The sequence below is a fragment of the Garra rufa genome, chromosome 2, assembly GCF_049309525.1.
Source record: "Garra rufa chromosome 2, GarRuf1.0, whole genome shotgun sequence".
NCBI lineage: Eukaryota > Metazoa > Chordata > Actinopteri > Cypriniformes > Cyprinidae > Garra > Garra rufa.
Genome location: NC_133362.1, coordinates 64343884 through 64359273, shown reverse-complemented (window position 1 = coordinate 64359273; position 15390 = coordinate 64343884). Strand labels below are relative to the sequence as shown.

Here is a 15390-nt window from a genome sequence, read left to right as displayed (position 1 = left end):
GCTTGTGAAGCAAGGATAACTACAAAATGAATATGCACAAAACTACACATGTACATATTTATTCGTATTATGATTTATTCTTAACAAAAAGTGAATGACACTTGATACATGCAAAAGGGGTTCGCGTTATTTGAATCAGAAAATGAAGCAGTCACGTGGTTGTGTGCGAAAACGAAGCTTCGGACGTCACAGGTCACGTGGTTATGGACAAAACGAATCAAGCTCCGGTACAGTGCTTCACTGTGAGATGTTTCGTTTTTTTGATACAAGGTTCGAAGCTTCGGTGTCAAACGTCACATCACTAAAGTAGGCATATTCGGACGCACTTTAAGTAGACGTACACCCGAATCTCGCGAGAAGTAGTGCATTCGCCTACTAATTCTCGCCTACTCTTTTATAAATACTTAGGATTCATACATACTTATTTGCTCGCCTACTGCTTTTCCCTACTAAATAGTAGAGAAGTAGGCGATTTCGGACGCAGCCAGATTCTATCATCACACGATTGATTCATGATATAGAGAGAGAACTGAGACGCACCTTCTCTGTTACTAAAGGCTAACGCTTTAACTAACACTAAATAAAGCATTACAATGTTATATTTAAGAATGATGCATTTATTTTACGTAACTTGTAAAAAACGCTTTAATTCATTGATTTAAAAGCTTTAAAACCACGAACCTTTCTTCAGGTGAATCACAACAGATGAGGAGAGCGGCTCATCTTAATGACGTCACACCACCAGAGCAAAATAAAAGTCCAATTCATTCACAGTGGGTGCGTTTCGAAACCGCACTCTCAATGAGTAGGTACTTAATTTCAATAAGTACTTACTTAACGAGCGCTAAAAGAGTACGTACTCTACAGCCAAATCTCGTTGAGTATGGATGTGATCTGCACGTCTTCCGCCATGTTGACGTTATCATGTGACCAACGTCGTTATAACAAGTGCAACAACTGAACATATAGCGACAGGTTTAATTCATCTTTCTATAAATATTTTGATATTGATGAAATTTGTCCATTTTGTGGTCATGTTGAAGAAACAGCTGTTCTTTTGTTGTGATTGTAGTATAACAGATACGTTTTGGGTTCATTTAGGTTTTTGTATTTTTTAATTCTTAAAGAAATAATTTTTGTCAGGAAAACCCAAATTCTTTATTTTTTAAATAAGTTATTTATTTTGTTTTGTATTCAAAATTGTTTATCCACACGCAAAGCTAGATTAAATTCTTGTTGAATTTCTCTTTTCATCCCTGAGGCTTATCAATAACAAAAACAAATTCAATTTTTGATAAACTATGATGTGAATATTTGGATTATTCAGAGATATTTAATCATATTTCCCAGTGTATATAATTGCATACTATGATGTAAGCAAGCCTAATAGTTATGTTTTTAGTTTTTCGCATTATGATTGTTCATTGTTTAAGATAAATACCATCTTTCCCTGAGCCTGTAATTGTAAGTTAGGTAGTATTAGTAATAAAATGAAAATAAGCACAACAGGTGCTCAAACACCTCATAGCATCAGTAACACAACAACCCCACCTAGTACATCTTCCTCCATGTTTGCAATATCTGCACAAAGGAGACGTGGATCAGCTGCTTGAAGATCTTGTGTTTGGAGGTGTTTTTTAAAGATTTTACACTCAAAAAATGCAAGTATTACTATTTAGAAATTAAGATTACCTCAGAATGCACTGATCAATAATAATCATAAATGCTGACCTATAATTAATTATATTTTTTAGTAAAACAAGCATGTTTTTTTAATCAAGTAATTAATTAATGCATATGTTAATGAAACTTATATTTTATTTACTGACAACAACATGGATATATGAGTAAAATAATAAAGTAACCATGAACATAAATAAAGACACATGGAACAAAGCTTTATTCAGACATATTGGTATTTTAGTCTTTCTCTAGATGCTCTCCCTGGCTCTTTGGTCTCTGAGGATGAAGAGACCACAGCCACATCTGGTCCAGATGAGACAAAGGGCAGGTGGAGTGATGGAGGGTCTCATCGATGGCACTTGACCATTTCCAGGATGCTGCTGTGGATTTCTCTTTTCTCGATGCACACACCAGTCTGCAGCAGACATTTCAGATCATACAAAGATGCACAAATACAATACAAAAGTTGTCATTTTAACAGCACAATTTCATTAGATCTCTGTATTAGAAGTAACAAAATTACCAAACTTTATATTAAGTTACAGATTTAACTTTTTCCCCCACAAATGCTGCTGTCACCTTTCCTTTCAGGTCCTGCTCCACCGCAAAATATCTGGCAGCACTGCTTCATCAGTCACTCTTCACAGGACAAGCATACTTGTCTCATCTGTCCCTGTAACATCCACACAAGTTTCAGTTCCCTCTGATTCATGTGCTCAATACTACATTTATGAGGTAGCTGTTGTGTTAATTGGCTTTGTATCCAATACAAATGTTCCTGAATTTATCAACAGTACTATTAGACAAATGAAATAGATAACTCATGTTTACTTGTTTACTAACTATATGTTTATTTACATTACATTAATCTAAAGCAGTGTAGACAACAGAGAATTCTACATAAACTCACACAACGTCCATCACTCGTTTAGATGTCTGTTTGGTGTTGTGCTGTGCTCATTTAATTCTCTCAGAACATGTTCCTTTCAGTTGTTAAACATTTAGTAATCATCTTTAAGATGCTATGGTCGCTATACGTAATAAAACGTGTTTTACAGCGGAATCACAAATATACTTTAACGTTACACGTATTGACACCTTATGCAAATCAGCAGTTTACGATACAGTAGCTCAACAAATACAATTTTAAGACAGGGAACCGTGTTTTGGTTTGTATACTCACATTTGTAAACACTCTCGTTGCGGTTCCTAATCACGTTCGATGAAGACGTTTTGGCCTCCTGTGGCCTGCTGGGATTGAAAAGTGTGCATCAGATGAACACTTCAGAATCTGGGCTGAAGCAGTAGGACATCCGGGGATTTCTCGCCTACTCTTTTATGAAAACTGAGGTTTCGAACGTACTTCTTTCTTCACGTACTCTTTTTTTCCTACTATATAGTAGGTAAGTAGGCATATTCGAAGCATACTGCTCAGCAGTGCCCCAACATACAGGTTCACTGGATCCATTGGCTCAGGGGCGACCTCAAATTTAAGGTACCTCTCAAGAGTTAGACATTTTAATTCAGTTCATGAGGGGAGGCCTCAGCAAACTGACAGCTTGTCACCCGCACAGGGGCTTGAACCCTGGACCCTCAGATTAAAACTCTGATGCTCTACCAACTGAGCTATCCGGTCCAACTGCACAACAGCAGAAAATGTGCATTCTCTGTCTGCTTACAGTTTGTGGCACTACAGGATGAAGGCCACAGACTATTAGGCCAGAGACAGATAGGCTCCTCCTGGCAAGTTTGGAACAGTGACATTGAAAGAATGGACTCCTTTCACAACAGTTTGCTAACATTTATTCAGCCTGGACAGAGAAGTAAATGGTGCAAGAAGTTCATAATGAGCAGTTTTAATCATTTGCCTTTTAGTAAAGGTTTCCGTGGAGAGGAGCCTTTGCGGGTGATCTTTGTTTTTGGGGTTCCTGCTTACAACTGAGCTGTATTGGAGTGTCAAGAGTGAAACTGGCCACCAGTCAATGGACAGTGGAACGAAGCGCGCCTCATCACGTTCTGTACTTGCGGCCTTTGCGCTTTCTGCATCGCAGCTCCAGATTTCTTTAGCCTGCATGGAAAGACAGCACTCTCTCGTACATGACGGGATAGAAAAAAAGATGGCTTCAGCTCCTTTTGCCCTATTGTGCATTTCAAGCATTCTTTTCAGATGGCTAAAAGCTGGAGTCGGGCACTTGCGTTGGTGGTATAGTGGTGAGCCTAGCTGCCTTCCAAGCAGTTGACCTGGGTTCGATTCCCGTCCAACGCATTTGTTTTGGCTCTGGCTGACGTTGAAGCAGAACTCCTTCTGTGACCTCTGTCAGCACCAAAAACTTTTGGATGAGTGGTTCAGCAGCAGCAAAGAGCTGGGTCTCCCCGTCGGGGAATCGAACCCCGGTCTGTGGATAGTTTAGCTAAACGGCCCTAAACCGTTTCCCATTCATTCTCAATGGTAGTGCTAAACCACTACGGATGCAATATTCTTTTGTCCACTGACGCTCTAGTGGCGCTCTTCCGTGTTTCGCCTCCCCGGGAAGTTTGAAGTCGCCATTTTCATACTGACTTGGAGCGTGAAATACATTCAGTGAAGATCTGCCTCGTTCAGTTTATTCAGCACATCTATCAAAGGTAAGCTACTTTATTTATATTTATTACCTTATAGCTTACGTTTTTGGTGCCTTTAATAATGATATCCAATTAGTTGTTGAGCGAAAACGCCCGCTTCGCTCCGTTGGTCGTCATTAAACTTTACGCTGTCTGCTTTTGTTTGCTATTATATCATCAAAGGTTGATTTGCACGCAAAGTTATGAATGAACATGATCGTTTTATATGCATACCTGTCAAGTATACCGTTTTGGCCGGGAAAGTCCCGTATTTTACCCTGCGTTCCTGCCATCCTCACGTAATAGTATTTTCCCGTAAATCTCCCGTATTTTAACTAGTGATGTGTCGTTCGCGAACGAGTCGGCTCTAAGAGCCGATTCTTTGTAGCGAATGAGAAGAACCGACTCCCGTCGGGGAGAGCCGAATCTTCCGCCGTAAGTAGGGCCGGGATCATACCATTATGAGAAAGAAGGAAAGTGGGTGCGTGTTTAAAGATAGCGAGTGTAGTGGAACAGGCCAGGTACACAGAGCGACAGAGAGAAGCGGGAGAGACGGCATTAAATGCGAGTACATTGGGAGAAAGTGAAAAAAATTTGTGAAAAACGAAAAAGCAGCAGCATCTGGCTGCATTTCAATGATGTTGGAGACTGCAAAGCTCAGTGCAGATGCCTGGTTAAGGTAATGGTAGGAAGACATGCATTGTTGCAACATTGGTGCCCTCAGAGAGTCTTCTCAAAAACAGGACAAATAATTACATAGAGGAGAAATCGCATCAGCCCATCAAAGCTGAGGCATCTCATATTTCTCAATGCCAATCTGCACCTAAGACAAAAGTGTTTTGTTATATGTTTATTATATATGTTAAGACTTTTCCCTTTATTTAGGTTATGCTGTGGTTGAGTTCAATTAAAGTTTTATTAAAATGCCTCTAGAGAGGCTAGCAAAAATTGCCAAAGCTAACTTTATTTCAAGTCATTCTGGCGGGGTATTGGGTAAAGTTTTCAACCAGCAATGATCGCGCCTCGGATAAACCTCATAGGCTACAATATTGCCTCTGCGAAAGAATTCCAGCGACGGTCATGACCTTTTGGTGCACCTACGTGGATGTGAACCGACAAGGTGGTAGCAAGCTTTAAAAGCAGTTCATCAATGAATTCAGTGATATCATCGTCAGTTCAGTTCAAATAGTGTACGATATCGCTGGAAAGTGTCCCCAACTAAGCAAGCCAGAGGCGACAGCGGCAAGGAACCAAAACTCCACAGGTGACAGAAATGGAGAAAAAAACCTTGGGAGAAACCAGGCTCAGTCGGGGGACCAGTTCTCCTCTGGCCAGACCAAACAACAGTTTGTACCAATGTCTGATTGTAGAGAACTCATCAGGATCCTGTGGTGTAGTGCCGATGGCCGTCAAGGTTGGCGAGGTCTTTATTGGTGATCCGCCTTGGAGCTCATCTGGTTGACATCCACGGCTATTGAAGTCATCTCTAGGTGGTGATCCATGATCTAAGCTGGGTACGGACTGGATCCGGGGGACTGGAGTGACCATCTGATCCGGATACAGGCTAGATCTGGTGGCTACGGTGACCTCGGAATAAGAATGAAACAGACTAATATTAGCGTAGATGCCATTCTTTTTACGATGCAACGAGTGCATCAGGTGTTATGGGAGGTGTTTTCGGTTCCGGTTGACCTAATTAATGCAGCCTAACAATCCTTTAACGGATTTGAATTATAGAAATGTGTTAATGATTTTATGTGTAAGCCAGGTTAAAGAGATGTGTCTTTAATCTAGATTTAAACTGACAGAGTGTGTCTGCCTCCCGAACAGTGTTAGGTAGATTGTTCCAGAGTTTAGGCGCTAGATAAGAAAATGATCTGCCGCCCGCAGTTGATTTTGATATTCTAGGTATTACCAAATTGCCAGAATTTTGAGAACGCAGCGGACGTGAAGGACTATAATACGATAGGAGCTCGTTCAAGTACTGAGGAGCTAAACCATTGAGGGCTTTATAAGTAATTAGCAAGATTTTAAAATCTATACGATGTTTAATAGGGAGCCAATGCAGTGTTGACAGAACCGGGCTAATATGGTCATACTTTCTGGTTCTAGTAAGAACTCTAGCTGCTGCATTTTGGACCAGCTGGAGTTTGTTTATTAAGCGTGCAGAACAACCACCCAATAAAGCATTACAATAATCTATCCTTGAGGTCATGAACGCATGAATTAATGTTTCAGCATTTGACATTGATAGCATAGGTCGTAATTTCGATATATTCGTCAAACAGATGAACTTCGTGTGAGAAACAGGTAGGCTTTTATTATTTGACTGAACATTTGATGTAGTTTTGTGTCAATTCCTACTCATATCAATTGAATTATGCTTAATGAAATAAAGTGACCATTGTACTGAGATCGCTAGTTGTTAATAGCCCATGGAAAGACGGACTTATCTGGAATTCTGGAATTTTCAACCGGATGTTCCACGCGGTTTATAAACGGAAGAATCTCTTCATGTGAATAACAGGTAGGTTTATGTTATTTGACTTTGTACATTATGTAGTTTCTTTAAATGTTTTCTCCATTTCGTAAGGTATCAAATTGATGGTTAATAATAATAAAGATGATGTGCTATTTTATTCAGATCGCTAGCATTAGCTGCTAATCTTAGTTCTAGACTGATAATGGTGTTGACAGCAGAAGAAAGAACCGTGTTTTATTGCAGTTGATAATTTGACTACATTTTGTTGGTAACACTTTACAGTAAGTTTCACTAGTTAATTACTTTAGTTAACATGAACTAAGAACGAACAATACTACTACAGCCTTTATTAATCTTAATGTAAATTTCAATATCTACTAATGCATCATTAAAATCAAAAGTTGTGCTTGTTAACATAAAATAATGTTCTGTGAATTAACTTGACCTAAAAATGAACGACTGTATTTTAATAAACATTAGTAAAGATTAATAAATGCTGTGATGTATGTATTGTTCATTGTTTATGTTAGTTGGTACATTAATGCCAGGGACAGCTCAACTTTTCTACTGACCCCCTCTAAAACTAGTCCTGTCGGAAAAAGGTTTTAAAGAAATCTACTGTTTAAGTAAATAACATTTTTTTAAACTGCTTTTGTTTTCATATATTAGTTATAATGTTTAAATACCACAAAACTCATATCATAATTCAATTGTATTATTTTAATGCAGGTACAATACCATTACTGGCCATCACTGAATGCGACAAAAAAATACAAAAGCTTGAGATGCCCGATAAAGAAAATTGGACCCAGCACAGGGTCAGGGTGTTTGCTACAACAGGTATTTCTTTTTTTTACTTTAAAGAACCATTCCTAAAAGGATATTCACGAGTTCGCCCTTACATCTAATCTGCTTGAGCGAGTATTAAGCATATTTTGGCGTGCTGTCCTGGGGAAGGGTTCCGGGCCGGAATACAGGCCGGAACCAGAGAACTCCCCCTGCTAGTGTAGGATCGAAACAGATTAGAAGTGGGGAGTAGGGGTGGAGGAGGGATGCCAAGAAACTATCGCTGGATGGAGGTAAGACGGCTGGTAATATATAGAGGATGCGCTGATTGAATGATTGGTTAAACAGGTTGCACCTGTGCCGAATGGGTTGATTATCTGATCGTGCTCCTCCTGAACCTTGTTTAATCAAACATCATTTAGTGCAACTACTATAAAGGAATGCTAAGCTCTATATATTTTTTCTCTTCAGGTGACTATGAAACAGCTAAAAAGTGGTAAAAAAACAGCTGTGTAATTTTTACTTGAGAGCTGTGATGACGCCCACCAAAAAAGGAAAAGATGACCAGTGTGTCTCAGCAGTTCTGATGAAGGTATAAAACCCGAATACAACCCCTGGCAAAAATGATGAAACCACTACACTTAGATGATATTCACCCAAATTTAAAATTAAATCACAGATATGACACAAAAAATATTTGTTTAATTATGTTATGGGAAACATACCTCAAACAAATGGAATTAAAATATTTGAATTAATGGAGAATTATTTTCCATATTAAGTATAGGAAAAAAAATGAAATCAATCAATGCTGAGGAAGAAATTATGGAATCAGCATGCAATTTGTATTTCTGAAACAAACATCTAAACATATCTAACATGCTAATTAGCCAGCAGTTAAAAGTGAGTACTTGTCATGATGTCACCCCAGCCACCTACGATGAACACATTCTCTGGAGAACCACCCACTCGTTCCGGATCACCTGACTACTAATTACACGCACCTTATTCCACTTACCACACCCAATAAAGACCCACTGCACTCAGTCACTCACCGTCTGGTCTACAGATCGCACTCCCTGCTCATGCTGCTCATCCGGACTCTGTTTGGACTCTGTTTCCCTCCTCTGTTCCTGTTGATCCCATCACCTGTGCAAAAGGACTGTTCAGATAAGATTAATCACCTTTACAACCATCCGTATTGCTGTTTGATACCTACCTGCTGTTTAAATAAACTTATCTCAATCTTCTCAACACTTACCTCTGCCTCTGTATCCGTCTGTGTTTGTGAAAGAAAGGCCAGACCGTACCGAAGCCCTTCACCGAACTCGTCAACGCTTTCAATGCGGCTCTCACACCATCTCCCCCGCTGCCATCTGCCTCAGGAAGTCCCATGGCCTTACCTACAACGTTCGCTGGAGAAGCGGCTGAGTGCAGCGGTTTTCTGCTAAAGGTTGAATTATACATCCGGATGCAACCACAACAATTCCCCACAGAGGATTCCAAGGTAGCTTTTCTCATTTCTCTGCTAACTGGCAAAGCATTACAATGGGCTAAGGCCATCTGGAATGCAGATAACCCCATTATTCATTCATTTGATCAGTTTACCAGTAATTTCTCCGAAGTATTTAGCACTACCACCAGTATGCTCACTGTATCAGACCAACTATTCCGGTTACAACAAGGATCTTCTTCTGTGCATGAATACACATTTAACTTCCGCACGCTGGCGGCGGCTAGCGGCTGGAACGAGATCGCTCTGCTGGGAGCTTACCGACAGGGTCTTCATCCAGATATCCGAGCAGCAATGGCGCTGTATGACGATTCCATCGGCTTGGAAACTTTTCTACAATGGACCACTCGAGTTTCCCAGCGACTAGCCGCCTGCCAGCCCTCACAAACCGCTCCTCAGCCCGCTATGGTGGCAGCTTGCCCTCCAGTACCAGAACCCATGATCATCGACTCAACTAAACTTTCCCGGACAGAACGTCAATGCCGCATCACCTCTGGACTCTGCCTGTATTGTGGCAACCTTGGTCATTTCCTCCACAACTGTCCCGTCAGACCCCCACGTCCTGTAGTGAATACCATCCAATCTGAAATACCGACTGCCCAACTTACACTGATTCCAGTAACTATTCATACTGCTGAACGCAATCTCTGTTTCTCTGCTCTGCTGGGATCCCTGTGACGTTATCGGCTGGAGTAAGCATTGTTTAAAGAATTGCATGTCTTCTCTACTCCCTGTCTGTGGTTCTCTATCCATAGCATCTACGAACGTCGAGAGTCCTGACACCAACATCTCGGTAGAAATCCCAGTAGAGTACATGGACTACGAGGGTGTGTTTAGCAAGCAAGCAGCCATCCATCTTCCTCCACACAGGCCATGGGACTGTGCCATCGATCTGCTACCTGGGGCTCAACTACCCAAGGGACGGGTCTATCCACTGTCCAACCCGGAGTGCCAGGCGATGGAGGAGTACATTCAGGAGGCTCTTGCACAGGGATTCTTTCGTACATCTACCTCACCGGCCGCTTCCAGCTTCTTCTTCGTGGGTAAGAAGGATGGGGGTCTCCGTCCCTGCATTGATTATCGTCAGCTCAATTCTTAAATAATACAACCTTACCCACTACCACTCGTTCCTGCCACCCTCGAGGAACTCCGCGGAGCTCGTATCTTCTCCAAGCTGGACCTGCGAAGTGCTTATAACCTCGTTCGTATTCGGGAGGGAGACGAGTGGAAGACGGCCTTTATAACACCCACTGGCCACTATGAATATCTTGTCATGCCCTACGGTTTGTCCATCAGTCCCTCAGTCTTCCAAATGTTTATGAACGAGGTGTTCCGGGAATTTATACACCATTTTGTGGTAGTCTATATTGATGACATTTTGATTTATTCCCCGGAACCAGGCCGAACATCGCCAGCACGTCCGTCAGGTCCTCCAAGTCCTACGTCAGCACCATCTATTCCTGAAGCTGGAGAAGTGCGAGTTTTACAAGACAGCGGTACAGTTCCTGGGCAAGGATCTACCCATTGTCACTTCCGGAGAGTAAGGCCATGGAGGAGTACATCCAAGAGGCGTTACAACAAGGATACATCCGTCCGTCCACGTCTCCACCAGCGTCCAGCTTCTTTTTTGTAGCTAAGAAGGATGGAGGGCTGCGGCCATGCATCGATTACCGTGTCCTGAACCAAGGAACCGTCAAGTTTAAATACCCCCTTCCTCTTGTCCCTGCGGCCCTAGAACAACTCCGGTCGGCCACCATCTTCACCAAGTTGGACCTCCGCAGCGCATACAATCTGGTGAGGATACGGAGGGGGGATGAGTGGAACTATGAATATCGAGTCATGCCCTATGGCCTGGTCAACGCCCCCTCCGTATTCCAGAATTTCATCCATGAAGTCCTCCGGGAGTTCCTCCACAGGTCAGTAATCGTCTACATTGACGACATCCTCGTGTACTCCCGGAGTGAGACGGAGCACATTCACCACGTTGCGGAGGTCCTCCAGAAACTCAGGGAGCACCAGCTCTTCCTCAAGGCGGAGAAATGTTCATTTCACCTTCCATCCGTTCAGTTCCTGGGCTACATCATCGACCATGAGGGCATCCGTATGGACTAGAGGAAGGTATCCTCAGTTACATCCTGGCCACAACCATCATCAGTTAAGGAGCTGCAGAGGTTTCTCGGCTTTGCCAACTTTAATCGCCGGTTCATCCAGGGATACAGTCTCATTGCCACGCTGTTAACCAATCTGCTCAAAGGAAAGCCTTCCAAGCTGACATGGAATTCCGAAGCCGCCGCAGCCTTCCAATCCCTCAAGAAAGCCTTCACTAAGACGCCCATTCTGCGCCACCCTAACCCGGAACTCCCTTTCGTAGTCGAGGTGGACGCCTCTACCACCCGCGTGGGAGCGGTATTATCCCAGTACCATGGAACCCCCAAGCTACTCCATCCATGTGCCTACTTCTCTCGGAAGTTCAACCTGGCGGAGAGGAATTACGACATCGGCAACAGGGAACTTCTTGCCATCAAACTTGCCCTGGAGGAGTGGCGACACTGGCTGGAGGGGGCCAATCATCCATTCCAAGTGTTGACCGACCATAAAAATCTCCAGTACCTCCGTGAAGCCAAACGTCTATGTCCACGTCAGGCCCGATGGGCACTCTTCTTTTCAAGATATCAGTTCACCATCTCCTATCGTCCAGGTCCAAAGAATATCAGAGCAGTTGCCTTGTCCCGAATCCACGATTCTTCCGACGCCCCTGAGCCTCCCTGCAACATCCTCCCTCCCTGGGATGGCAAGGGATGTGCAGCGCTACGTCAGAGGATGCAGAGAGTGTGCCATGTCCAACAATCCCAGACACTTACCAGCAGGTAAGCTCCATCCCTTGCCGATCCCGAACCGCCCCTGGTCAAATCTAGGAGTCGATTTCATGACGGATTTACCGGCGTTGGATGGAAACACCTGCATCCTGGTAATTGTGGACCGCTTCTCCAAGTTTTGCAAACTCCTGCCCCTGAAAGGACTACCCACTGCCTTTGAAACCGCGGAGCTCTTGTTCAATAATGTCTTTCGTCAATACGGCATACCTGAGGATGTGGTATCGGATCGCGGTCCACAGTTCATCTCCCTTCTCTGGAGATCCTTCTTCTGGCTCCTAGGTGTGACCGTCAGCCTCTCCTCTGGCTACCATCCGCAGTCCAACGGACAGACGGAGAGGAAGATCCAGGAAGTGGGGCGGTTCCTCCGGACCTTCTGCCATAGCCACCAGAACTCCTGGAGCCAGTTCCGGGGCTGGGCCGAATACGCCCAGAATTCACTGCGGCAGCCATCCACCGGCCTCACACCATTCCAGTGCGTCCTCGGGTTCCAGCCACCTCTATTTCCCTGGAATAGTGAACCATCTGAGGTCCCCGCAGTGGATCACTGGTTCCGGGAGAGCGAGAGGGTCTGGGACGAGGCCCATCACCACCTACAGAGGGCAGTTCGCAGACAAAAAGCCTTTGCGGATCGGAGGAGGACTGCGGCTCCTGAATACAATCCGGGTGACCAGGTTTGGCTCTCCACCCGAGATATCCGTCTGCGACTGCCCTCCAAAAAGTTAAGTCCCAGGTTTGTTGGTCCCTTCAAGGTCCTGGAACAGGTAAACCCAGTCACGTACAAACTTCAACTACCTCCGGAAAACCGCATTCATCCTACGTTCCATGTCTCCTTATTTAAACCATTTCACCCACCTCTCACTTCCTCCACAGAACCTGACCATGAAGAGGAACCTCCTCCCCCCCCTGATGCTGGACGACGGCACCGTCTATTCCGTCCGGGAGATCCTCCGGTCTCGTCGTCGTGGTGGTCTCCTCGAATATCTGGTGGACTGGGAAGGTTATGGACCAGAGGAGAGGTCATGGGTCCCAAGAGAAGACATCCTCGATCCCACGTTCACGGAGGAGTTCCACGCAAGGCATCCTGAGTTTCCTGCACCTCGGGGACGAGGTAGACCACCACGGCGCAGGAGACTTCGGCCCTCAGAAGCGGCCCCTGGGGAGGGGGGTAGTGTCACTGATTGGTCAGGTTCCACACCCTCTGTCACGCCCAGATCACTGTCACCTGAGTTCTGATCCCCATCACCTGCACGCCATCATCACCGCCACGTATAAATCAGCACGTCACACACCACTCATTGTCCGGGCTCGTTCTCGCGAAAGCAGACTGTAGTGTCTCTCTCTCAAAGAGTTTCGCTATCTATATTGTTACCTGATCGTACTTACCTGAACTCTGTCTCGTTCCAGTCTTCCAAGTTCCAGTCTTCCAAGTATTCCCAGTGTCTGTCCTCAGTGGTGTGTGCTGTAAGCCTTCATCCTCTCAGTCTCAGGAACCGTTGGAATACGGACCCCGTCATCCATTCCCCGCTGCACTAATCCTGCAAAGGAGATCAGAGTCAAACACTGCCCCTGTCTACAGATCTGGCCATTAAAAATGCGTCTATTTTCACGCGGCAGCCTGCAATTCGGCACGCGTGGGCACGCGTCCTGCCGCAGCGGCTTTTTTAGATTTTTTTACAACGTTGTTGCACTTCATATAATATTCACCAGGTGGCGGAAGGAACAACATTCTGTAGCCAAACACCATGGCCAGCTCTAGGGGGCGTTGGTCACAAATACCAGTACAATAGTTCAATGATTCCTCTTTCCTGAAATTATGATTCAAACCAATAACAAAAAGATAGCCTATTCATAAGCAGGTGCAGTTGTATTGTTATTTTGTTTTCTTTCTTTGTTTTCCTGACGAACATTTATTAGACTGCATCGGAAACAGAAATGTTAATTTCGGTTATTTTATTTCTCCAACCGACAACTGACGTAAACCGCTAAATTCGTTTTATATGTTTTTCTTTTCTGAATGAATAATAATTTAACAAATTAATAAGTAGCAAGCCTATATGCAGAATTTTAGGCAATTTCTGTGATGCGCCCTTAAACCAGCATCTTGTTTCCATTTTTTTTTTTTTTTACAAATAGCCTACACGTTTTTTTTTTTGTTTGTTTTTTTGTTTTTATTGTGATTGTACACAAATAACAGAAATATGTAAAATATCATAGTTTTAAGCAATGCCGTACTCTTGAACGAGTATTATAAGCTGTATCCACTTTATTAAGGGGAAAAAAATCAAGTGATCCTGACGGCGCCGCGGGCAGTTAAATTACTCAACAACTTTCACCTTCAGAATAAAATACATTAGGCTATATATTTCAGCGTTTTAAAGCAACATCAAATTAAGATATGCATGTTTAAGAGGTAGTTCGTCTTTTTCTTTTTCTAAGATACACAATTTTAGATACACTGACAATTAATTTGAGTAGAGACAGATAGAAATGGGAAGGATAAATATAAACTACAGTATTTTTGCGATTTTGGTGCTTATAAGTTTATTCTAAGCGGGCCGCGGGCGAATAATATAGTTAATATAGCGCGGAGCGGGTGGATGCGGAATAAAACCTCATGGAAGCGGGACTGGAAAAGCACTGTGTTATATCCTATAGACTATTTAGATACTTCATCATCAAGCAAAAATTTATTCATAAGCAGGAGCAGTTTTATTATTATTTTCTTTCATTTTTTTCCTGTTGAACTTTTATTAGACTGCACTGAAAATAGAAATGTTAATTTCTGTTTTTTTTTTTTCCAAACGACAACCGACGCGTTTAGTTATTATTAACGACAAGATTGTGTTAAATTACATTTAAATTGAAACGTGGCTGTGACACATTAATAACAGTTAAATTCGTTTTGAGGGGTTAATTGTACACAAGCAAAAAGCAGCATAAACATCAGAACATCACGCGCAGATCTTATGCACAGAGAAAACCCAAAAAAGCTGTATATAAAATAAATAAAAATGCCCATATGCGAAATATAAATTTCTTAATGAATAATAATTTAACAAAACGAAATAAAATAAAATTAATAAGTAGCAAGCCTATATGCAGAATTGTAGGCAATTTCTGTGACGCGCCCTTGAACCAGCATCTTGTTTACATTTTTTTTTTTTTATAAAAAAAATATTATATATTTCAGCGTTTTAAAGCAACATCAAATTAAGATATGCATGTTTAAGAGGTAGTTCCTCTTTTTCTTTTTCTAAGATACACAATTTTAGATACACTGACAATTAATTTGAGTAGAGAGGAATAGAAATGGAGAGGTTAAGGCGAGACACGGCAGGCAAAAACATCGTTTTTTTTTTTATTGGTCAATTTTGAGATTTTTGGATATTTGTCTTCAATAACATGTCTTCTTTTAGACTTGTGGTTAAAAAAAGTCCGAAATACACATT

The 15390-nt window shown here is 42.7% G+C and overlaps 1 non-coding gene across 1 annotated transcript; it reads right to left on the bottom strand.

Annotated features, from left to right (window-relative positions):
- Window positions 1-5210: 5210 nt before the first annotated feature.
- Window positions 5211-5351, bottom strand: LOC141327000 (U4 spliceosomal RNA). Its single transcript, XR_012354324.1, has one exon. It is a non-coding gene; the product is annotated as a U4 spliceosomal RNA (small nuclear RNA).
- Between the last annotated feature and the right edge of the window lie 10039 nt (window positions 5352-15390).